At 33.7% G+C, this 27,144-nt stretch overlaps 1 pseudogene; it reads left to right on the top strand.

The window, feature by feature from the left end:
• Positions 1-14,745: 14,745 nt before the first annotated feature.
• Positions 14,746-16,013, top strand: LOC112017632 (probable purine permease 10; annotated as a pseudogene).
• Positions 16,014-27,144: the final 11,131 nt, after the last annotated feature.

Below are 27,144 nucleotides of genomic sequence, written 5' to 3'. Positions count from 1 at the left end.
ACACTTCTTCAAACTTAAACCCCTGTGCAATTCTGCCTTGGAACCTATTATCCATCCGAGTTTGTAAAATTATTGGCAAGTGATCCAAAGCATGTGAAAATTTATGGGCCACAGTGCTTGCCAAAAAGATATCAAACCACTCCTTGTTCGCAATCGCTCGATCAAGCCTTTCTCTAGTATTTGTTGCACCTGGTTGCTTGTTGTTCCAAGTATATTTATATCCTTGAAAACCTAAATCAATCAAATGACAATCCTCCAAAACAGTCCCAAAGTCCTCCATCTGTTTTACTGGTGGCGGGTGGATGCTCAGCTTTTCCGAAGAGTTAGACCATTTTGAATATACATCACTGTTAATTTCTTTAAGACTGTCATTGTGTTAAAATACTTTTATATTCAATGCTAAAAAAAAAAAAAATAACGTTGTTTTTATCTTGAGATCAGGTACCTCATCTTATATTCAATATTCAAAAAAGCTACCTCATCCTTTTAGTTAGTTACGCTCTATGTTTAGAATTATTTTTAAAAAATTAAATTAAATTTTTAGCAAAATCTTATTAACCTTTTCATTACTTTTATGAGTTATTTTACTAATTTCAGTTAAAAGAATAAAAATAATGGATGTTAACTATATTGGTACGTTTAGAAGTTGATATAGCTAAGAAAATGATGAACAAATTATGCTATGAAAAACACACATGCGCATGTATGTATGACAGGTGAATAGTGAAATTAAATAATAGCCAGTAAAACGCATGCCAAAAGTGAACTTCGGAATATTTGAAAGCTGTCTTGAAAACATGAAGAATCTTCTTTTCAGGACATTATTAGAGCAGTCTTGAAAACATGAAGAATCTTCTTTTCAGGATATTACAGTAGCATTTTTAGCATGGGAAGGAACAGTAACATCTTGGCCATTATGCAGGCCAGACCAATAGGGTGAATAAATCAATTTTGTGCTAGGTCATCATCACCATCTTCATCATGTCCAAACCACTCTTCATTGTAAGGGTAGTAAGGATCTTTTGTAACAGAACTTTCAGAGGACCGTTCATCATCCAAACTAGCTCTTTCTGCTTTTAACATTTTGATGAGAGCATTAGAGCTTCAGGGTCCTTGCGGATTTCATCCAAAGGAGAACTCACTTTTCTAGGTTTAGCTAATGATTTAACAGATTTAGAAGAGGAAGCAGGTGCCTCAAGGACAGGGGATTGACCATGTGAACAATCCTTAGCAATGGGGAGAACAGTCGGGGATGAAGAATCTCTGGAGATTGTAGCAATAATTTTCTGAGCATGAGGGAATTTACCCCACCATTTCACATACCAATGTCTAGAGAGAATATCACCATCTTTTTCATACTACCATTTTAATATCCAAGGTATCTTGAAGCGCTTAACCTCTTGATGAAATATTTCCTGAACCATTACTTAATGCTTTTGAATATTTCAAGATTTTATAAGGTTGACACTCATGGTGCTAAGTTCCCTCCTTTGCTTCACTTTGTTAAGCGCTTCAAGATACCTTGGATATTAAAATGGTAGTATGAAAAAGATGGTGATATTCTCTCTAGACATTGGTATGTGAAATGGTGGGGTAAATTCCCTCATGCTCAGAAAATTATTGCTACAATCTCCAGAGATTCTTCATCCCCGACTGTTCTCCCCATTGCTAAGGATTGTTCACATGGTCAATCCCCTGTCCTTGAGGCACCTGCTTCCTCTTCTAAATCTGTTAAATCATTAGCTAAACCTAGAAAAGTGAGTTCTCCTTTGGATGAAATCCGCAAGGACCCTGAAGCTCTCAATGCTCTCATCAAAATGTTAAAAGCAGAAAGAGCTAGTTTGGATGATGAACGGTCCTCTGAAAGTTCTGTTACAAAAGATCCTTACTNGGAATGGATTCGGTATCCTATTCCCAACAAGAATGACCTGGTCCATAGATTGTGTGAGGCTGTAGTATTCTCAAAATTTGATATGAAATCAGGATTCTGGCAAATCCAGATTAGTGAGAATGATAGGTACAAAACTGCTTTTACCACTCTCCTTTTGGACATTATGAGTGGAATGTTATGCCTTTCGGTCTTAAGAGTGCGCTCTGATACCATAAAGGGGGAAGGGGACACATGAAGGGAAAGAGACGGAGACGGAAGCACAGTAATATATATGTTGAAAGAATGTAAGCAAAATATATGAAAGCAATAATAAGGCGGTAGACACCAGCCAAGCAATATATAACAAGATAATTCAAAGTAAATGAAAGCAATTTAGAACCGTCCGGTATGCGGTAATCCGTCCAAGTGGCGGTAGCAACAAGTAGTATAATGAACATAAAATTAACTGAAAATACTTCTTTATTGAAAGTAGAGTTAAACACTTACAGTAGTAGTAGTAATACAAGATCTCAGAACAGATTAACACTTACAAAGCTTGAACTAGTCCTAGTTACAAGGTTTGTAGGAACAAGGTAGTAATAAAGGTGAACAAGTAGTAGTAGATAACAAGGAAATTCAAGTAAATGACATCTTGAATTCATCTTGTTATTACTTACCTTGTTCCTTGTTCTATTACTACTTGTTCCTACAAACCTTGTAACTAGGACTAGTTCAAGCTTTGTAAGTGTTAATCTGTTCTGAGATCTTGTATTTACTACTACTACTGTAAGTGTTTAACTCTACTTTCAATAAAGAAGTATTTTCAGTTAATTTTATGTTCATTATACTACTTGTTGCTACCGCCACTTGGACGGATTACCGCATACCGGACGGTTCTAAATTGCTTTCATTTACTTTGAATTATCTTGTTATATATGCTTGGCTGGTTCTACCGCCTTATTATTGCTTTCATATATTTTGCTTACATTCTTTCAACATATATATTACGTGCTTCCGTCTCCGTCTCTTCCCTTCAGTTGTGCGTCCCCTTCCCCTTTATGGTATCAGAGCCACTCTTAAGACCGAAAGGCATAACATTCCACTCATAATGTCCAAAAGGAGTGGTAAAAGCAGTTTTGTACCTATCATTCTCACTAATCTGGATTTGCCAGAATCCTGATTTCATATCAAATTTTGAGAATACTACAGCCTCACACAATCTATAGACCAGGTCATTCTTGTTGGGAATAGGATACCGAATCCATTCCAAAACCTTGTTCAAAGGTTTATAATTAATACTGGACGAGGAGTTCCTCTCTCTATTTCAGCATTCTTTTGAACATAGAAAGCAGAGCAAGACCAAGGGGACTTGCTATTCCTAATAAGTTTTTTCTCTAACAAAATAAACTTGGATTTGTTATCAAAAGTGGGTAAATTAATCAAAGGCTTCTCAGTTTTAATAGAAATAGGTTTTTCAACAGAAGTAGACTTTTCAACAGTTTTTTCAACAATTTTTCCTTCAGTACAGTCAAGCTGTTGACGATAACATGCAAAGATTCATTAGTAAAATTGTTTTGTTCAATAAGACTAATATATAGAGTTTGTAATCGGACTTCAGCAATTTTGAAAGGAGAAGGTTAACATCGGTTTCACCAGTATTTATCAAAATAGTTTCAAGAGGAATTTGCCAGAATCCTGATTTCATATCAAATTTTGAGAATACTACAGCCTCACACAATCTATAGACCAGGTCATTCTTGTTGGGAATAGGATACCGAATCCATTCCAAAACCTTGTTCAAAGGTTTATAATTAATAACTGGACGAGGAGTTCCTCTCTCTATTTCAGCATTCTTTTGAACATAGAAAGCAGAGCAAGACCAAGGGGACTTGCTATTCCTAATAAGTTTTTTCTCTAACAAAATAAACTTGGATTTGTTATCAAAAGTGGGTAAATTAATCAAAGGCTTCTCAGTTTTAATAGAAATAGGTTTTTCAACAGAAGTAGACTTTTCAACAGTTTTTTCAACAATTTTTCCTTCAGTACAGTCAAGCTGTTGACCGATAACATGCAAAGATTCATTAGTAAAATTGTTTTGTTCAATAAGACTATATATATATATATATATAAATTGGACTTTCAAGCAGTGTAACACTATAAACTTTATACTAGGCAGAACTATGGATGCTATTAAAACTTTAGTTATTTAAAGAAAAAATCCAACAGTGTAACACAAAAAAATAAATAAATAAATAACACTACAAACTTTATACTATCCACAACAATGGATGCTATTAAAACTTTAGTTATTTAAAAAAAAGTCCAACAGTGTAACACAAAAAAAAAAAAAAAAATGCCATAAATGTTATTTAAATTTTAATTGGCAAACAACTAGACACGAATACATGATGGATGTGGGAGTGGGACTTTAACTTGAAGTAATAGTGTAACACTATAAGCTTAGTTTGAAATCAGACATACAGAGAGAGATTCTTAAGAACTTAAGCCTTAAGGGTGAAAGGTGAGAGAGGAGAGGGGATTACAGATGGCTTGCTGCAGATTGGGCTGAGTGGCTAGCGGCAACTGCTTGATTGGTGAGGCATCTAATGATGAAACTTGAGAGGGCAGAGGCCAGCCAAGCCGAGAGGTGAGAGTGTGAGAGAGAATGAAGGCCAACAGTTAGAGAATAGAATGAATTTATAGTAGGCAAAACTCAGAAAACCTAGCATAAAACGACGTTGTTTTGCTCTTTTTTTCTTTTTTCTTTTTTAATAATAACAAGTGAAACAACGACGTTGTTTTAAAATTTTTTTAAGAAATCCTAGTGAAATGACGCCGTATTACTTCAATTGAAATTTATATCTCTATAATTTGTATCGTATCAGTTCGATTCGGCTCATCCTCGGTTTCAGACATTCTACTCCGACATTTGCATCGCACCGGCATCGGAAATCGCTCCCCCTCCGCTTGCCAGCATCGGTACTGTCGATCGGTTGCAGCTACGGTTTGGAATGATCGGTGCCGGTCGGTTTCCTCGGTGACGGTAAGCTTTTGCACACCCCTAGATACAGTGCTTAAGTGTTGTTCCTTATGTTTCCTTTTTAAGATTCTGCCATGTGAATTTTTTTCATGGGATAGAAGTGTATTTTTTAGTTAAGTAACCACATAACTGAATCTTAAGATGGGAACCTAAGGAATAGCACCTAAGGTATTGAACTTTAGTTTTGTCCATATGCTATTATATGGTATAAGAGTAATTAGATGAAAGAAATAGTGCATTAATAATATATAAAAGTTTATATTTTTATGAAATAAATTAACTGCACTTAGAATTAATTAGTTATTTATGGTACAAAAGTAATTATTTTTTTGAGAAACAAACATACACACACAAGGGAGAGGGAAATGAGAAAATATACCATGTTTCAGTAATACCAACTCAGCATTTGTTTTGGTATTTCCTATCTAATAAATGAGTGATACATGTTTCAAAAAACTACATCAAACTACTCCAATAAATGATTAATTTATCTTCCTGATAATATAGAAGATTGTGATTAATTTATTAGAATAGTCTAATGTGTTTTTTTGAAAAATATGTCACTCATTTATTGGATAGGAAATACCAAAACAGATACTGAGTTGGTATTACCGAAACATGGTATACTTTCTCAAGGGAAAGGGGTAGTAGAGATTTTGAAATGTCACCCCCCCAACTAGATTCAAGTTTTTTTTAATAGAAATAATTACAACGTGTTGTTATTCTCATAACTCAAATCTTTCCTCCCTAGACCCCAAGCACTTTGTGCATGAGCACTGGATTCAAATATAATTGAACATAAAGATCACAATGTTGCAAATGCAAATCAAAATTCAAATGTCCCTACAACTGTCGCATAGTATGTTGAGTTTTAATTATTTAAATTCAAAATGTTATATTTTCTTTGATTTAAACTTTTGTACGTACGTATATTTTCTAATGCATCCTACCAGTTAGTAATTAAGCCAACACCATTTACTAGGCTTTTGTTTAAGGTGAGAATAAACCCACCTACTCATCTTTGGGAAGGTACCATTTCAGCCTAGCCAGGGGCAGCGCAAGAATTTGTGTTTGGGGTAAGGGTCACCAAATAGCCTATGGCCCACGGCTAGACCCAGATGCCCGCAGGAGGAAAAAGTTCTGCATGTTTCGGAAACATGCAATACCTTCCAAATCATACACATTCTTCCTTAATTAAATCTTGGGATTCTATTTGTTTTCCAAAAGCCAATGGAGGTTTGGGGTTGAGAAGGTGTGCCGATTTTAAAAAAGCGTTGGTGACCAAGTTGGCATGGAAACCGGTGATAAGGATATATAGGCTGTGGACAAAGATTTTCAAATGCAAATATCTTCATGGGAGATCCTTTTTAAGGTCTCAAAGACCCAGCAACTCTTCCCGGGTCTGCAAAGACATTTTTACATGTGTAAGGATTTGTTGTTAATACTTAAAAGTGCTGTGTTGTGAAGTAGGGAACGGGCGAAACATTAGCATATGGGATGGACCCATGGATTTCTGAAGTAGACGAGTTTAGACCTCGACCAAAAGAAAACTATTCAACAAATTTTGCTCTAGTGGCTGAATTAATTGATATGGAATCCAAGCAATGGGACCGTTCCAAACTAATGGAAGTCTTTGATAACTAAAGTTCTTAATATCCACATTCCATTAATTCCAAGACAAAGATGATCAAATCTGTTGGGCACCAAGCACAAATGGTTCCTTCTCCGTCAAAGAAGCTTATCATCTATCTTGATCAACAAAGAAGATTTAACTCCAAAACCCGTCTCCAAAAGAAGGATTGGATGAAACTTTGGAATGTTAAAATCCATGAAAGACTAAAGCTAATGCGGTGGAAGCTAGCTTGGGACATACTACCAGCAAGGGGAGTACTACTACAAAGATTTCAGGTACAAGAACAATAATGCATGCTTGCTATGTCAAGAGAAGTTGGAAACATTGGTGCATGTTTTTGCACACTGCGCACTGTTGCAAAAACTGTGTGGGCAAACTCTAGATGGCCTTGCTGGAGTGGTTTGTTATCAAATCTGACAGCTTAGAAACAAGGTGTTTCATGACAAGATGGGTGTTAACCCAATTGCTTTTGTGAGAGAAACTAATTAAGCTTTTGAAAGTCACTGGAAAGCTTGGAAAGAGCATTCTCTGTACCTGAAAAACCTTGCATGCTGGAATCCACCCGTCCTGGATGGATTACAAAGTCAACTTCAACGTAGCAGTGTCTGAGCGTCTCCCCATGCTTGGACGCAAACCATAGACCAAGTAATTCAATTTGGGTAGAGGCAAGCAGGGCTTTTTGTTCTTGTGTTAAAATAAAATTTTCTTATTAAAAAAAAACTTTAAAAATAGTGAGTTTAACCTTCTAAAGAGAAAATAATGAGATGTGCTACATGTTTTGCTATTGTGGCTCCACCTTTGTAGCATGTTCTTCAAGATGTAAGTGAAGCTTAGGGGTTGTTTGTTTTAAGTGTTTTCATCATCCAATACTCAGTTTTCATCCCTCAATTTCTAAATTTTATGGGCCCCATAGCAAGATGCTTTGTTTGGATGAGTTTCCTAACTCAATTTTCGTAACTCAATTCTCAAAAAATTGAGTTTGAGTCACGGAAATTGAAAACAACTTTCAGTTGTTTTCAATTTCTAAAAAATGAGTAACGGTGGCAATATTGTAAATACATGCATCTTTGTGGGACCTGCGTTAGGGACATGTGTACCTCAAGTCCTCAGCACCAACGACTTTCTCTCTCTCTTTCCCCTTTCTCTTTCTTCTTTCTCCTTTCTCCTTCTCCCAGCAACAAACCAACATTTCTTCATAAATTTTTTACTCCTTTCTCTCTTGTCCTATCTGTACTTTTCCCCTTTGCATCTGAAGAACAACAATACCCAAGTGAAGATCTCCATCTAAAAGAACAATACCCAGGCGAAAACTGAAACCCAAGCGAACAACAATACCTAGGTGAAGACTGAAACCCATCAGCCAACCGAAGCTCTCCCTCTCTCTTGTCCTCTCGCTGTAGCTCTCTACCCTCCAACGGATTTGCAGAGTTCTCTCTATCTCCTTGGCAAGATCAAAAAAAATTTGTCTCTCTATCTTATGGGTGCGGAGTTCGGATTTGAGATGTGGTTATAGGTTTTTGATTTTTGAGACATGGGTGTGTGTGTGTGGTTCAGATTTGTGGTGTGGTTGTGGTGGGTTTAGATCTAAGATGTGGGTGACTGTTATGGGTTCAGATTTATGGTGTGGGTTCAGATTTGATTTGGGCATAAGGTCTGTACTTGTGATTTTTGATTTGGGTATTTGTGGGTTTTGATTTGAACATCTGTGGGTACCTATGAGTTTATGTTTGTATTCATTTGTGTTTGTATGTATAGGATTGTTCTTGTTGATGTGTGTGTACATGAGAAATGAAAGAGAAAGAGGACAACTTCAGTGAGAGTAATAGGGCAATGGTGACTGAAGGGGAAGAAAATGAAATGAAGAGAGTGAGGGTGAGGCGGGTAGGCTAACAGAACTTATGACATGGTGCTCAGGCATGGGTCCCACAAAAAGTAGAAAAAATTGAGTGATAAGTAACTTAAAATATGTGCCAAACAGGTGAGGGTAAGAAATTGGGATATTTTAAGTGATGAGTAATGAGTGATGAGTGATGGGTGATGAAAACTGAGTGATGAATGATGAGTGACCTTTTTTTTTAACCAAACAGGCCCTTAATATCCCATTTTGAGTACTTGTATTTTCATTTGATACATATATATTTCTTGTACAAGTCACAAGATTCCTCGACATGCTTGAGGGGAGATGTATGTCATGTCGAAGATAGATTTGGAGGTAACGAGTATTGGGAGACAATAGAGTACTTATTGATAATTGAAAGCCGAGAAGTGGAAATTAATCCACTATCTTAAAAAGTAATTTTGCTCTACTGGATGTAGTTTATATATCTTTGGTGCAATTTGGTTTTGATGATTACCCCAAGATTCAACGATGAGTTTCAGTTGTGTGCACTCACAGACCAAAGCATCGAACTCCTAACAATGCCCAAAAATAAACAATAGGAATTGAAACATTTATTTGTCTTCAACGACTCTTGACATTTAGTGAGGTAAATTAGTGATTGTGGGAGTGTGGAGATAGAGTTGGAAGGAGCGAACATTTGAGAGAGAGAGAGAGAGAGAGAGAGTCCTCCCAAAATTTTGAAATTTTCCTAAATAAATATATAATTATTTTAATATTTTCAAAATTTAGCCTACAAAAATAAGAGTTGACTCCTCCAAATATTTGAATTAGTCCAACGATAATCTTAAAAATGACAAATGGTCTAATAGTTTTAGAGACATATTTTATTTTTCGTAATTTTATTTTTTATTGTAAATTGTGCTCTTATATCTATTAAATATTTGATAAAAGTTGGCACCAAACATGTTTGGATCTATCTTTTTCAACCTATTATGTGGCAATTAACAAGTCATTGACTTATTAAAAAAAATATTGTCATTAAAACTACACATGAAATATCTCTTTAGTTGTCACATAATACATTAGAGTAAGATAGTTTCAAATATGTTTGGGGTCTAACTTATTCCTCCAAATTTTGGTTCGTTCATGTTTTATTTTTTACATACTTTAGTATAAAATTTGATCATTGTATTGAAAATGAAACTTTTTAAGAATTTCACTATGAAAATGGTAAAATGAATTTTATTTTATGAAAGATCGCCATCAAACATAATTTTGATTGAGAATACTAAACTCTTTTTTTTTTTGTTGGGTGTGTGTGTGTCTATATATATATATATATATATATGGGGGGGGGGGAGGTTGGTGCTGCAACTTGGCCCCCCAAACTAAAGGTTGTCAATGGGCCTGCTTAGCCCATTTTCACTTGGCCTATGGGCACAATGGGCTGGCATAGTGGGCTATTGACTAGTTAACGGGCCAGGTTAGGCTGAGTCGAAAGAGAAAACCCCAACTCACGGGCAATGCCAATTTTGTCTTTAACAGGCTGGGCTATCGAGTTGGGCCTAATAGGTTACCCATGAGTAGGGTTGTCCATCAACTCGTCAGACCTAACCCATCCGCACAACCCGATCCGACCCAAAGGCCCACAGGCGAATTTGAATGCCCAGACAGGTTAAGTGTGGGTCTATAGTGTTAAAAATTCAGTTTTCGATTCGGGTTTAGGTTCCACATTTACTAACCTATAGAAACTAACCCGACTAGTGAGAAACTTAAAAAGAAAAAGAATGGGTTTCACAATTTCACTTTCCACTCACTGTTTCAGACTTTCAAAATTTTTCTATGTTACGTTACATCTCTCTCTCAAATCCCCAACCCTAGCCCCTTATTTCCGCCACCGTTGTCAAGTTGATTGTGTTGCCACTTTCGTTGACTCACTCACCATACTAGGTTGGGTTGGCTCAAACCCTCTCTCTTAAAGCCTCCTTTGATCTACCATTTGAGGTTCTAATCTTGTGCATCTAATGGTGGGTCAAACTATTTTTTTTTTTTTTTTTAAATTTCACATTGATCTTGTGATGGATGTGGTGATGGTGGGTGATAGAGTGGTGGTGGTGTTGGTTTAGTGTTTTCTTTCTCTTCATTTTAGTCTCATAGATTTGGTTTTGTGGACTTATTTGTGTTAATTGATTTCTGTAGGTTTGGATTGTGATTTTTGTCCTTTGGGTTTTTGATTTCTCTCTACGTTCTTTAGGGTTTTTTTTTTTTTAAATCTCTCTATGTTCTTTGTGTTGATTTTTGTTAGGTCTAGGTTTTGATTTCTGTGTAACTGTGTTCTTTAGGTTTTTTGTGTTCTTGTTCTCTTTGTGCTTTAGAATCGAAATTACTCGACGGCTCTGACCCACTTAACCGACGACCCGAGCCTCCGGGTCAAACCAAATGTTCGGGCGGTTGTAGTTCTATTTTCAGTTCACCCGTTCTAATCAAGTCGGGTGTGGGTCAACCCAAAACTTGATCCAACCCAATCCGTGGACAGCCCTATCCATGAGTTTGTGTTAGCATATTATTTTATTATTTTTTTAAGGAAAGAATCATTTTTTTTTTTTTATAAGGGAATAATCAATCTATTTTTTTAAAAGGAAAGAATCAAAGAATTTAATACTTAATTACAAATTTTTTTACAATTAAATCTATTTAATTTTTTGTTTTGTTGATGGAAACTTATTTAAAATTTTTTTATTAATGCTTTAAATGGTTTTTAACTTTATATTTAATTAAAAAAAATGTCAAATGGTTAATTCAAATTTGCTAGACTACTAGAAAAATATATGTGTAGTAAACTAAGTTTAGCACAATCACTTTAAGTATCTCAGTGGTTGGGGGAGTTTTCTTAAGAAATTTATCTATAATATCTCAAGATCAATCTTTCATAAATCTCCTATATATTTTTGTTATGAATTATGAGTTATTGGGTTGGGCAATGAATGAGCTATTGGGTTAGCCCATTAGCTGCCCATGGGTATAAAATCTAGCCCATGACCTGACCCACTGGGCTAGTAGGCTACTCATGGGCCTCAATAACAACGGTTCAGGCCACACATTAAAATTAAAAAAAAAAAAAAAATCTACAAAAATAAAGAATCTAATTTGGCAGTAATTGATTGTTAAAATATCAATTGTCTCAAAAGTTTAAACTATTAGGATCTGTTAAATTTAATCATTTAACTAATACTTCTAACACTCGCCGAAACTACCTTTTAATAGGTGAGGCTCAATATGTGAGAATTTAAATGGGAGGTAGAGTAGAGGAGACAAGAACCGAACTCAGGATCTCATGTTCTAATACCATGTTAAATTACTAATTATCCCAAAAACTAAAACTATTTGGATATGATAAATTTAATCATTCAACTAATACTTCTAATAATGATTTGGGGGAGAATAAAAGGTGACATAATATATGAGGGAACTGATGAAGCAACAAATCTGATTAGTGTGGTTCTTGAGGCTTGTGAGAGTGTTCATTTTCCGGCCTTCCACGAGTTGCATCTTTTTATATATGGACCTTCTCAATCACCTCCGCAAAGGCTTCTTTTTCTTAGCTCCTATTTTCAAAGGAAGTCCTAAATACGCCTTGTTTAAAACCCATGATATGAGATAGATGAGATCTATCACCAGTTGTTACATTTTTACTTAAAATTTAAATAACATGTTGGATCATTTAGCACCATTCACCGCTTGCCACGACCACCTCATATATTTATCTAAACATTCCTTTACTGCAATTAGTTTATCCTCCCTAGCTTTAACAAAAATAAGGAGATCATATACATGCAAATTGCAAGTGCGATATTGATGGGCTTGGCTGACTCACCTTTGTGCCGCTTAGCTTCCCATTTAACTTTTCCTTGCATAAAAATCTCGATAAAACTTTAGAGGCTAGAATGAATAAAAAGGGAGACAGGGATCACCTTGCCTTCTAATTCCCTGAATCTATTGAGAAATCGACTTTTAGGATTATACCTGTTAGGATATGGTTTTATATTTTCTGAGTTACCTAGAGTTGGTCTATATTAATATTACCTAGAGTTGGTTATTGAATTGTACAAAATATTTCAATAGGCATCAGCTCTAGAACTTCAAGCCTTCCAAATTCATGGGCAATCTCACTCACTGTGGATCTCCACTTACACAAATGTGCCTAGGAGATGCAACATCCAATATAGAACTACGAATCTTGATAGGTTCCTAGTCTGGAAATTGAGAACTTAATTTTCTTGGCAATTCATTATAAGACAGGTCTAGGTAACTTTGAAAATGTAAACAAGTCATGCTAATTAAGAGGTATATCTTAAAACTTAGATTTCTTGACAAACATAAAGATTATTATAGTCAAAATGTTTCCTTGCAATGGGGCCTGTAAAATGGACAAAAACAATATTCATCTGGTGGCAAATGAAGGATTTGTTCCTTCCGTTATCAATATCACAATAGAGCAGTGCAAACATTAATGTGGCGTTTGGTACATAGTAATGTTTTAGAATTCTTAGGAATGTTTAAAGATTCCTATGTTTGGTTGCAAATCATGCTAGGGAATCAGATGCCAGGAGAATATGGATTCCCCCCCTTAAACCTCTCTCAGTAGGAATGTGAATTCCCTTTAAAACATGTGAGAATCTAGATTCCCAAACTTAAAGGAAATTGTATTTTTTATAAATTGACAATTTTAACTCTTTTTTTTAAATGACTTGGTAGTTTACATTCAAATCTAAGGATAGAATGAGAAAAATAAATAATTCATTTAAGATTCTTGGGAATAGCTACATTCTTAGGAATGTGATTCCTAGGAATCACATTTCTAGAAATCTGAATGTCAGGAGTAATGTGAATTCTCCCGTACCAAACGCCACATAATAGTATACTATTTCCAATGAGGCTCGTCTTCTGGTAACTTTTAGTGCATTCGTGTGCAGTGCAGTGTGCTATATTAGTGAAGTATTTTGCATTTGAATTTTGACAAAAGCACACGTTGAAAATAATTTGGTCCTTGTAATTTGGCTAGGCTCTACCACATTTGGATTAGCCCCACACGTAACTATAAACCCCATTTGGGTAAGTATGTTAAATTTGTTGGTCTCTTACCATCTTGATTTCGGCAATTGCAAACGTACAAAATTCTTTCAAAGTAAAATCACTAACCAATATATTTATTACAAATGAGTTTAAACTTTAAAGATGAAAGATCCATCCTCCTCCTAAAAACCCAATTTATTGGTAATTTAGGTTGTTAATTTTTAATAGCCACAATTTCTACTGCTATAAAAGTAAAACCTAGGAAATTTATAATTTAATATATAAAAATTACAAATAGAATTAATTAATCTTTTAGTTAATAGTTTTATAATTAATAACCATGCTTTATATTTTGATGTCTATAAAGACTATTTCTAATATAACTCGAGTAATTATAATAATTCTTACCCCCCAAAAAAAAATTATAAAGGACTAAAAAATGGTACCCGTATATGGCTGGTAAAAAATGGGTTAAGCTTCTATTCAGTCCACAGAAGCCATGTGTTCATAAAAAATTATTGCAGTGATTTATACTACCAAAATTATTGACTTTTAATTATTGTGAATTCTATTATAAGGAAAATTAAAAGAGTTATTTATTATTGACAAAAGCTCATAATAATAATAAATTAAAATTATTATTAACATCATCATCATTATTATTATTAAATAGGTAATTAAAACAAACAATTTCCTTTATATATATATATATATATTTCCTTAATAGCCAAACACTCATCTTTTTCAAAAAACACAATTTTAAAAATTTGAACCAAACTCACCAATAAGTTTTTTTGATTAGCTAGTTATTCATCCACTAGATCTTCATGGAGGCTACCCGAGCTGCAGCAAGAAACTCTAAGTTAGTCCCACACACCAAACTCGCTGATTAATTGTTGAACATGAATATTTTATTTTTTGGGTAGATGAGTACATCTTCATATTTTGATTTGAAAATATTTTTCATTAAATAAGGAAATACTTCCAGTTTTCTTTCTGTTAATCATTAAATCCAAGCTATATCAATTCTAGTTCTTTAAACCAACAATTTCTAGCCAACTCTACTCTATTTTCTCTCAATTCAAACTGGCAATAGAAGAAAGGAGCCTGTACACCAATATCTACCATTAAAGTAGTATTAGTAATTAATGAAATATACATAAAGAAAACCTCCACATTTACATGCATGTAGTATATCTATATAGTTTATTACTCCTAAGCTTTTAGGCAGCAATCAAAAGCCAAAACCACGTATTCCTATTATCCGTTCCAGGTTTTATGTAGTAAACATGTCGACTAAGGCAGGTACTACTCCAACATGATTGAAACCAATCTTAATTAATTGTTCTCTGGACTAGTTTACAACTATATGGGCTAATACTTGCATATAATTTCTTTCTGTGTTTTGTGCATGATTAGCTGATGAATGACAGAGCAAAACTCATATAAGGCACTTTTGTTACCAACCTAATGAAACTTCCTAGACTCAAACATTACAAGTGGTGGCTTCGTGTGGCCGCTTACTCCTTTCTTGTTGCTGGCCAAACTACAGCAACTCTATTGGGAAGATTATACTATGATCAAGGTGGGAATAGCAAATGGATGGAAACATTTGTTCAATCAGCAGGCTTCCCAATTTTACTTCCTCTCCTATTCTTCTTCTCACCCTCGCTGAGATCCACTCCAAGCACCCCCTTAAACACTTCCTCCATGAAATCGCCACCTTTCTACACCCTTGCCTTTCTCTACCTTGGTTTTGGCCTAATGTTGACATTTAATAACCTGATGTATTCATATGGACTCTTATACCTCCCTGTCTCTACTTATGCTCTACTTATGCTCTACTAAGTGCAACCCAGTTGGCCTTTAATGCCTTCTTCTCCTATTTCCTCAATTCACAAAAAATCACTCCTTTTATACTCAACTCTCTCGTCCTTCTTACCATATCAGCATCCCTTCTTGCAGTCAATACCGACTTGAAAACATGATAGGAGTCCCTAAAGGAAAGTATGTAATTGGATTTCTTTGCACCATCGGTGCATCTGCAACATACTCGTTAGACCTTTCCTCATTACAACTGTCTTTCCAAAGAGTAATAAAAGATGAAACTTTCTCTGCTGTGTTGGATATGCAAATATACGCATCATTTTTCACAACATGTTGCTGCCTGGAAGGACTTTTTGCAAGCGGAGAATGGAAATTGTTGGGCAAAGAGGTTGAGAATTATGGAAAAGGAAGGGTATCCTATATGATGACTCTAATATGGACGGCTGTGACATGTCAAATTTCTTCAATAGGTATGTTGGGGTTGATTTTTGAGGTATCTTCCCTCTTCAGCAATGTCATTAGCACATTTGCTTTGCCTGTTGTTCCCATTCTTGCGGTAATACTTTTTCATGACAAGATGGATGGAGTGAAGGTGATGGCTCTGTTGTTAGCAGTCTGGGGTTTTCTTTCATACATGTATCAACACTATCTCGATGACTCTAAATCCATGGTTAACAAAACCAGTACTAATGAGGCTTCCGGGACAGGGGCCGTCATAGACGTTTGTTGATGACATGGATAGTTTTTTTTTTTTTTTTTAATAAGTGTACTGAAAACCCAGGAATTTCAGCTATGCAGGTTCCCATTCAATCTGAACTTTCTCTATTTTTGTTTCACTATTTCGGCTTTATTTTCTATGCAGCAAAAAATGAAAATAAAATTGAAAAGAATGACAATAACCTCGTGAGGAAGATGATAGGGATCCAACTTCCAAGTTATGGTTTTTTGACCATATCTATCATAAAAGTTAATGCTTGTTGGTACAAATTTTTTTTTTTCAACTTTTTGAAAATGGGATTGTTTGAAAATATTGCATCTAAAAAGTGAAGCTTAAAAAAAATGTACTTTGAAAAAATGCGATTTGAGAATATATTTTTAAATTTATATCAATTTGAAAAAGCTGTACCTAAAAAAAAAAAAGAAATATAATAAATTTTGAAAATATACTTTTAGAATGTGAATATCGTAAACATATAAAAATATCATAGATAAATAAGATTTTCCTTGAGATTAATTTTACCTTGTGTACGACGAAGAAGCTGAAATATATATTAGCAAGAATGGAAGGAAATTAATCAGTTATGGACCTTTGTTTTTTTGCCTAAATCATAATTTAAAAAGAAACTTAATTAAATGAATTTTTTTTGACTAAATTAGATATGCCCCATATGAAAAGAATGGAAGGAAATTAATCAGTTATGGACCTTTGTTTTTTTTACTAAATCATGTCCATAATTCAAAAAGAAACTTAATTAAATGAAATTTTTTTGACTAAATTAGATATGCCACACATGAAGACATGGCTCAAAAGGAAACTTAATTAATTTTTCAAAAGAAGAATTTGCATTAAGAAAATTTCAAGAGGTGTTAGTGGTTGGGAAAGAAATGATGAAACACTATATGCTAAGAAGAGGGGTGGTTTGAGAATCCTATATATGTTAGGAATATACATCGTACTTTTAGTTTTAGGCAAAATACTAGTAATGAAGGGCCTGAAGGTCATTAATGGTCAGTTCTTTGTAAAAATGGCACTTTTATTAACTCAAATATTGATTCATGCAAATAAAACTAATCAAGCCTGCCAAAGGTGTAAAAACTCAAAAGAAAAATCAAATAAAAGAAAAATCAAATCAAATCTAAATTGGGTGAGTCAGGTTACGCGAGTGAGACGATCAAAACCCAAAATAAGACCGAGCATGGGACCTGAACCCAACCTAAATATTCCGCTGATCTGCCAAAGCATGCCAAGTCGAATCAAGTCCTGTGGGGGGAGGGGTCGGGTTACACAAGTTCTAGCTCAACCCTACTAGAGAGACCTCATTCTAAAAAGGCAAAAAACAAAGTCATCATTAGTTTCTTCCTCAATTCTTCATATTTGATTTTTGCATCAATATTTTCATCCTTAAAAAGAATGAATCTTGATTTCCCATCAGAAACATGCTTTTCCTCAGTTGGATCATCATAAGTTTTGATTTTTAAGGTTTTAAATGAACTAAGTTGTTCTTAAACAGTTCGGGCTTGGCTTGATAAAAAGTTCGTTCATATTTATTTGTTTATAAACAAGCCAAACTTGAGCCTTAGGTTTTAAACTTGTTTAATAAATGAGCCAATCCCAAATAAGAAAAAAAAGTGTCCATGAACATTAGGGCTCGATACAAATCAAGTTGAACTTAGATTTACTTATAGGTTTGTTAATAAATTTGATATGAGCTTGACAATTAAACTCATATCTTACTAAAACTTTAAGTAATTATAAAGGAATCAAATTGGTAATAAACAATTCGGATTTATCTCAATAAAAAGCTTGTTCATGTATGTTTGTTTATTAACAAATTGAGCTTAAGTCTTATTTTTAGGCTTGTTTAATAAATGAGACAAGCCGAAGCAAATAAAAATTGTTCATGAACAAACTTGTAAATATTAGAGCTCAATAAAAAAAACAAGTTGAGTTTAAACTCATTTATGGGCCTGATAAAAATTTGATATAAACTTGATAAATAAACTCATATATATAATAATTACTTGGGAGTGGAGACTACTTGTCTTGTCCAAACCAAATAGGCTTAATGACTGGGTTGAAATGTTCCAACAATGCCTTGCTTTTTGAGGTCCAATTTTTGTTTATGGTCAAGGGATGATAATTTCACCCGTGGGTCGATTTTTGATTGCATGTTGCCAATTGGATTTTTTTTTTTTTTTTTTTTTTTTTTTTTTTTTTTTTGAGAAGCAAACCACTTTTTACCAATATAAGTGGTTTTTACGGAGTAAATCAACGATTTACTCAGCTTTTATAGACCATAACACGATTAAAAATGGTACGTTAGTCAAGGATCTACTAAAGAGGCATAATAAAGAGGATACGATGAGAATGAGAGAGTAGTAATCGATTATATACCAAAGATAACGCATGCGAGGGGTGAAGCTGAGGAAGGGGGATTTGTTGTTTGGTAGTTGGTACATCACATTTATTATCTTACTAATCCCATGTTGTATGCATTTAGGTTATTGTTATTAATTAGTTAATTATTACAATTTGTATTCTTTTTGTTGGACGCTGGAGTCATGATTGTGGCACATTGGCACTAAACATTTTGAGAATTAATGAAGTATTTAGGAGGTTGTTTGGTATAGAAGTTTAACAACATATTTTCAGTTTTTAAATAATATTACACGTATTTTTACACATTTTTTTGCTCACACGTATTTTTAAAAAATACAAACAACGTTACCAAACGCCTCTCAATTTGTTATTTGTGATTGTTCTTTTCTTTTAAGTTTCAAGCATATAATTCGAAGGATATATAAATATAAAGCGTAAATGCTCTTTTCGTCCTTACATTTTGAGGTCATTTCTATTTTGGTCTCTACATTTTTATTTTACCACTTTTAGTCCTTAAACCAATTAATGCGTGACATTTAAGCCCTTACCGTCAACCAACTAACAGGAAAAGCTGACGTGGCGGACGGAACACCCTATTAACTGACGTGGCACTGATGTGGCGCTGATGTGGCGATTAAAATATTATTAAAAAAATTTTAAAAGAAAAACCTTAAATCTAATTTAATTTTAAAAAATATTACTTATCATTATTAATTTTCATAAAAACTCAAACTCAGATTACAAGAACACAAACCCAGCAATGGAGAACTCAAACCCAAATTACAACAACACAATCCCAGCAACCAATAACTCAAACCTAGATTACAACAACACAAATGAAAAAAGAAAAAAAGATCAAACACAAACACAGACCCAGATCACAACAACACAAATGAAAAAAAAAAAAACAGAGATCAAAAAATTTCTTTATGTTCTTCAACTTACAACTTGTTCTTCTCAAATCAAACCCAGCATCCAAAAACTCAAATCCATCACAAGAACACCAAAGAAAAGAAAAAACAAATTATCATCTCTCACTCTTTCATTGATGAACCCAAGTTCTCCCATTCATTCCCAACAAGAACAACTCTCTCGATCTCAAGACCCAAACAACATGACCACTCAAAATTAAGATCAACTCTCACAGTCTCAAGACCCAAACACCATGACCCACAAGACAAGCCCCAACAAAACCCAGTAAAACCCAAACAGAATGACCGATCTGAAGAAGAGCACCGCCACTTCAGTGGTGGAGGTGGACTCGCTGGGATCGGCGGAGGAGAGAGAGATCGATCTGACCCACCTCTAGAATGTTCTCTCTTTCTCTCAACCGAAGCTCTGCCATGGAGGCCGATCAACTCTCATTGCATCAAGATCAACTCTCACGGTATCAAGACCCAAATAGAGAGAGGCCAATCTGACCCACCTACGGTGGTTCTATTTCTAAACCCAGCCCATTCTCTCTTTTTCTCTAATCTCGATCTTACTTGCCCTCTCAGCCTCCATGGCTTGAGCTTCAAGCTCTGTAGATCGAAACCCCATAGTGAATCTTCAATCTCACCTTATCTCGATACGGGTCTAAGGGGACTCATGGGATTGTTTTGGTGAATAGATTGAATGCTTTGCTACTGTGAATTTTATTTGCAAATGGAATGGTAAGTCTGGGCATATGCTTGTGCAAAATTTATATGAGTGGCTTTGAAATTTGTTGTGTTTGGTGTTGTTCATTCTCTCTTTTTCTCTAATCTCGATCTTACTTGCCCTCTCAGCCTCCATGGCTTGAGCTTCAAGCTCTGTAGATCGAAACCCCATAGTGAATCTTCAATCTCACCTTATCTCGATACGGGTCTAAGGGGACTCATGGGATTGTTTTGGTGAATAGATTGAATGCTTTGCTACTGTGAATTTTATTTGCAAATGGAATGGTAAGTCTGGGCATATGCTTGTGCAAAATTTATATGAGTGGCTTTGAAATTTGTTGTGTTTGGTGTTGTAGTGAAAATCTGGTGTCCACTTTAAAACTAAAAAAAATAAAAATTTTGTTTGTTTTTTATTTTGATTTCAAATAAAGGAAAATGTCGTTGCTGAGTTTGCTCTTTGATTCTAAGTTTGACGTCATTGCTGGGTTTGCTCTTATGCTCTTAAATCTCTGTAATTTTTTGTTTTTAATTTTTTATTTAATTAAAATTAATTTAAATGCTGATGTGGCATTTTTTAATGTCAAAAAATATTTTTTAATTATTATTTTAATGTGCCGTTAGTCATGTCAGCTTTTTCCGTTAGTTGATTGACAGTAAAAACTTAAATATTACGCGTTAATTAGTTTAAGGACTAAAAATAATAAAATCAAAATATAAGAATCAAAATACAAATAACTCCAAAATATAAAGACAAAAAAAACATTTACGCCTAAATATAAAGCATATATATTATTCAAAGGTGAGGATGCTCCTCGATAAATGAAAAAATAGCAGGTAACTTAAAAGTTGTAATGAAACGATCAGTCATCATCAAGTCGACAAGTAGAAGGAAAATGTCTCAGTGAGAGGCACTACCAGTTTCAGCTTTCCACACCATCGAAACAAAGTTCAGCTTTCCACACCATCACAACAAAACGCTCAGTCATTATCAAGTTAACAAATAGAAAGACATATTGAATTGAAGGGTCATTAATTAACATTATTATCAAAATAGACGTTGTGACTTGTGACTTGTGACTTTTATATGTGATGGGATTTATTAACGTATGTATTTAAGGCATATATTAGTAAATTATTTTATAAAATTTTTTACTAAAAAATAAAAAAGTAATTAATTGTTTTGATATTTTTTTAATTTTTCATACTAATTTTTTCAAAATAAATAGTTAATGTATATCTTAAGAGTACACATTAACTGAACACATATAATATCGCATCAATACATTCACTTGTAGCAAAACATGCACAAAATATTGAATACTATTTTTTTGACAAAAAATATTAAACAATATATGTCACTTGAATTGAGGAAACTCTTTTTTCACGTATATTCTCTCAAAATGATGTAATGTCTTTTAATTTCTTCTATTAAAATTTTAGTATTTCTATAAAAAAAAAATTAAAAAAAAATCTCCACAAATCCTATCAGGAAAAAAAAAAGTCTCTCATAATCGTCCTATTTAGGGCGTGCATGGGGTAGGTGAAGTGGTTTTTTCAATCTGACCACTATAGTTGGGTTGAAAAAAATCTAACCAAATCCAACACATCATAGGGGTCTAACTCAACCCAATTCAACCCTTCCAAATTGAGTTAGACAATTTTTTTTTAATTGAGCATTAATATAATATTAACACAAATAAGAACAAATTTATAACCTAAAATAAACTTGAGCACATCACCAATTCAACACAAATTATTTTATTAGTGCTTTAAAGTTTAAACCAATACAAATAACAACAAATTTATATTGGTAGTGCATCAAACCAACACAAATAAAAAAAAAAAAAAATCAAATGACATCTTATTTAGTTAGTAAGATATCAAATTGCTTTATCTCAACTTAGTTGAGAAACAAAATAAATATGAACTAGTTTTATTATTCTATAATTAGTAGGATATTATATAGTTCTATCCCAACTTAATTGATAAATAAAAAAAATAAATAATAAAATCATATAATATATTTTTTAAATATAGGTGGGTCAGGTTGGGTTTGGTGGATTTGTGAATTTTCTTGTTTGCCCTAAACCTAGACTTACTGTGAAAAAGATTTTAACAATCCAACCAAACCCACCAATTCCTAAAAACCGACCCAACCCTAGAGGTTAGATTGGATCGGATCAATTTTAGAGAATAAATAGGTTGGCTGCACACCCCTATTGACATTTCCTATTTTGCTAGCTAATGGCTAAAGCAATTGATGCAGTTAAGCATAGTAAGCAATATTAATAGTGGCGTCTTCACAAATCATTGACACTGTGTTTTAATTATGGATTTTGTTAATAGATATTTTAAAGAAATTAATTTAGAAAATATTTTTAATATATTAAAAAAAAGGAAAAAAAAAACAATTGATTCTTTTAAAAAATTTTATATATTTATATACAAATTATATTGATATTTTCTTAAATAATTTATTAATGAATGTCACACACCTTTTAATTATTGACACCTTCAATGCCTGTAATTCCGAAAATTGCCAACTGATATTCTGAAGCTAAATATGACTTAGGGTACTTGTGCAACCGATTTGAATGAATAAATATTGTTGCTCGGGGCTCAGAAGTCAGAAGTCAGAAGTCAGAAGTCAGGACTGTTAGAAGCTTCACCATCAAATAGCCAATGAAGTTCTCTGAATATATGTACAAAAGTGGGTCTGATTCAATTGGAAGATTACCATTTGGGTACTAAAACCTTTCGATATATTTGGATATTTGAAATAGACTTTTCATCTATACTTTTAGTCTTATCTGGGTCACCAATTCTAGTTTTCGTACGACTCACATGGTCCCCCCACTTCCCCTCTTTGATTGATACAGATGTTATCAAAATCCTTCTTTCTTTCACTTTCACATGAAATAAAGACCTAAAGGTTTCACTTCCCCTCTTGTTTTGAATATATTACTGTAAGAAAAAAAAATGGTGATTCTGAAAAAATAAAAATCAAAAGTTTTGTATTCCTAAAATAAAAAAATAAAATAAAAAACTCTTAAATGTTTATGAATTCTCATTCTCAATTCATAAAGATTTCAAGCAAGTTTGAAATAACATGGGTGTTTGGTACTATTTCCAATGTTTAAATAATATTATACTTATTTTTTCACATTTTTTCACTTACACGTATTTTCACAAAATAACAACAATGTTATTAAAAATCTTCTACCGAATAGCCCCAAATTATCTTGTTGCATAATGAATTACACTGTACAATGAGAGATGCAATCCTTTTTTTCAATTCTAATAATTGATTCAATTGGTGTAGGCAATATTGGATTACTTTGAAGGGTCATGTGTATGGCTTATATAAGTTAGTATTTTGCTAATGTGTGCCATAAGGGCACACAATAATTAGTTATTGTGCCAAAAAGGACAATTATAAGTTATAATTGTTAATTATTCTGCCAAAAAGGACAATTATTATCAATTATGAAGGAAAATTATTATGCGATTAGATTCTCAAAAGATAAAATAATTGTATGCGATTCATATCACATCTATACCTTCATGGTTGACTGTATATTTGGTGCATTGAAAATAATGAGTGAAATTTGATTTCTAACATTGTTTTATTTTTTTCCTTTTCTCTTTAATCAACCCGTAATATTAAGTTGACTTGCCATTTGTCTTGTACTGTATATGTCAAGGATTTCCTTTTTATTTGTCTTTTTTCTTTTTCTTTTTTGGGAACCAATTGTTAGGTGAACCTTTCTCTCCATCTGATTTGCAATTGAAAATTCTTCATAAATTTTGTGGGAGGATGGACCTATCTTTTATGTTTGTGTTTTTTTTTTTTTTTTGAGAAACAAATACACACACAAGAGAGAGGGAAAGATGATCTAATACAAAAACATACCATAACTCCACTTAAAATGTTTTTTTTTTTTCAAAATAACACCATTTTCAAACAATTTTGTTAATTAGCATTGTTTCTAAACTATTTAGCAAACTAACATCTTGAGGTTAAAGGACTCAAGATCATTGTAGCAAATCAAGTATTACAAACTTGATTTTCTATTAAAATTCACGTGGAACTCAAGTTTTAAAAACTCAAGTTTCACAAAAGAAACTCAAGAAAACTCAGTCTCTTCTTCTTCCTCTTTTTCCTTTAAAAAAAATCCACAACAACCAAAGAAACAACAAACCCAGTCGGCGAAACACTAAAAACAAGAGATTAAAACATTGAAAATAGAAACCACAAACCCAGTTAGCGAACCTAGCGGTGAACCCACGAACCCAGTCAGTGAAACCTAGGCGGCGAACCCAAGCAACAAAACCCAAAACTCACAAACCTAGGCAGCGAACCCACAAACCTAGGTGGCAAAACCCACGAACCCAAGCTCGGACTGAACCCACAAACATGTGATTCCTCGGATGAAGGTCATTTTCCCTCTGTTTCTCTCTTTTTTTGTGCAGAGTAGGAACTTGAGTTCCACTAGAAATCGATTCTTACATACTCAATTTGCTACAGTGAACTCGAGTCTAAAAGACTCTAGATGTTAGTTTCCTAAATAGTTTGGAAACGATGCTAACTAATAAAATTGTTTGAAAATGGATGTTATTTTGAAAAAAAAAAAAAAAAAAAAAACCACTCAAAAGCCATGGTATGTTTGTGTTTGTTTTGAATGTGCTAAAAACTTCAAACTTTGATTGTTTGACAAGTTAGGTCATCTTACGTGTAAAAAGTACTAGAAGGACTTTTTTTTTTTTTGGATGAATTGCAAATGTAGTACTAGATGGAATTTTTTTCTCTTCTTATTTAATTTGTTTTAAATTTTTAATCCCTGTAAGCTAAAATAATGATGATGGAATTGAAGTCTCAACCAACATGCTCTAGATAAAGGAAAAATATATCTTGTTATGAGTCCTCTCCTTTAAAGCGAATGGGTTCCATTTAGCTGTAAAAGAGAAGACTCATACACCTATAATAAGGTATACTTTCTCGTATATTTCTCTTGAGATTCTCCAATATATGTTTATTTTGACATGCTCATATAATTATATTTATGCTTTGGTTTTGTGCCCTATATATATTTAATTACTTCCTATAGATTGTGGGGCAAGCACATATTCTTCCCATTACTACATACAATCTTTTGTTTTTAGCTCATCCATCATGGTAACTATTGGTGAGTATTACTGTGGGGGGTAAAAGCCCGGACATACCTATTGGGCTGGGGGTCCTGTCTTGAGGAGTATTGTACGTCCGAAGAATAATAGCGAGTCGGGGTAAAATTCATCTGAACGCAGCCAACCCAAAAGTAAAGGAAAAGTAGTGTCCGAAGAAGTCACTTTTTGTCTGAAGAGTTTATACTCCTCGGACGCAAGTAATCTTGACCCAGCCAACGAATAGAAGATCCAAATGGACTTTCAGGCAATCCCAACGACAAAGAGAAGCACTGGGCATGTCTGGAGATGATTAGAACGAGAAAATATCTCAAGGAAAAGCTGCCACCACCGCATTAAATGCACTACATTTGCTTTTCTGGCCGCATTAATGTGGAAAAGACCCCTACACAGTGTAATCTCAGCTACTACCACTCACGGAGGGGTAAAGAGAATACCTGATGGGATATGCACTCAAGTGGATGCTTAGATGAAGAACAAGTGGACAATGAAGATGATGGGAGAGGGTGCTATATAAGCAGAAGAGGTCTCTGATAATGAGAGGGAGAGAAAAAAGATGGAGAGAAGAATTAGATAATTTTACTGTAGTTCCAAGAATTGTAATAATCTTACATTCAATAACATACCTCTTCAGACAGACATTTGTCAAGAAAGATGAGCATGATCTTGTGTCAATGAATCCTTAAACACTATAATCAATCGCTGTTTAATTCGCGCACAACCCAACTCTTTTGCCCACTCTCTACAAATTCATTGTCTTGGGTTCATTGGACTCATAACCCATCTTTCTTGGGCTTGGGCTGCAAAATTAGACCCTACAATTACCTTCATTCATTCTTTGTAGAAAATTTTGTCTTCTTGCATTAATCATTTTCTTGAGTCATGTTAATGGATACTCTTAACCCTTAAGACAATTGTTAATAAACTATAGTAGAAAAGTTTTGATACTACTTTTATTAGAAAATAAAAAACTGTCAACAACATTTTTTTAGGGACACTATCAACAACATTTACTGTTATATCATTCTCCAAATAAAATGTTTATAAAAATAGCTCCTAAACCAATGCCATTAGAGTATTAATTAAGATTTCCCTTTTCTTATTAGAAGTATGTGAAGTCCAACAACTACGAGTAAATTTTGAGTTCAATTATTTTACTTTCTTTGTTGGTCTTATAATCAACAATTTGGTCAAATCCATTAGAGAAACATTGTAGTTAGTATTTTCTTTTGCATTTAATTTCCCCCCCAAGCCATTGTTTAATTATGATGGTTGGCCTTGCTTTGTATACTATATAGGCTTCAAATAGGGAGGGCTTTTCCTTTGCAATTGTTAACAGTGGTTCATGAAGGAATTTGTGTTGTTTTTCAATATATCGAAGTCTTCAGGCAGCTTGGAAAAGATTATGAAGAAGAAGTTTATTTAGGGAACTTTTTTTTTTGGTGGAAAATTTGAATGTTGAGAACGTAGAAAAACATATGAATGTGGAATATGCTCTTATTAAGGAATATAGAAGGAAACAATTGATACATTGTCTACTGGGGATTCGAAAGAACATTGTATCCTAAATTTGTTCTGCGTCATTAAAATGAGTAAAATGGGTCACAAATATTAACTTCATGGTTATTCTTTTGAATTAATAGGTAAATATTTTTCAATAAAATTTGCTAAACTTGTTTATTGGTTGATGCATTTATTAGTTATTTCTAATGTTTATTTTTGTTTTTAATTATAATTTATACGTGTACATTTTGTAGATTCAACCAATTTCAAACCGTTAGACAAAACATTTTGTCATACAAAACATTTTGTCATACAAAATTTTCTGCGCACTTGACATCTCTCCTCTAGGTAGGAGCTCTCTCTCTCGTCTCTGAACGAGTTTACTTCCTCCCTTGGCTTGCACCAAGGGGCTGCTTTTTCTTTTGTTGGGCACG

Source organism: Quercus suber, unplaced genomic scaffold (assembly GCF_002906115.3).
Source record: "Quercus suber isolate HL8 unplaced genomic scaffold, Cork oak 2.0 scaffold_263, whole genome shotgun sequence".
NCBI lineage: Eukaryota > Viridiplantae > Streptophyta > Magnoliopsida > Fagales > Fagaceae > Quercus > Quercus suber.
The sequence above is the reverse complement of the archived record's forward strand: the minus strand, read 5'-3'. Positions and strand labels throughout refer to the sequence as shown.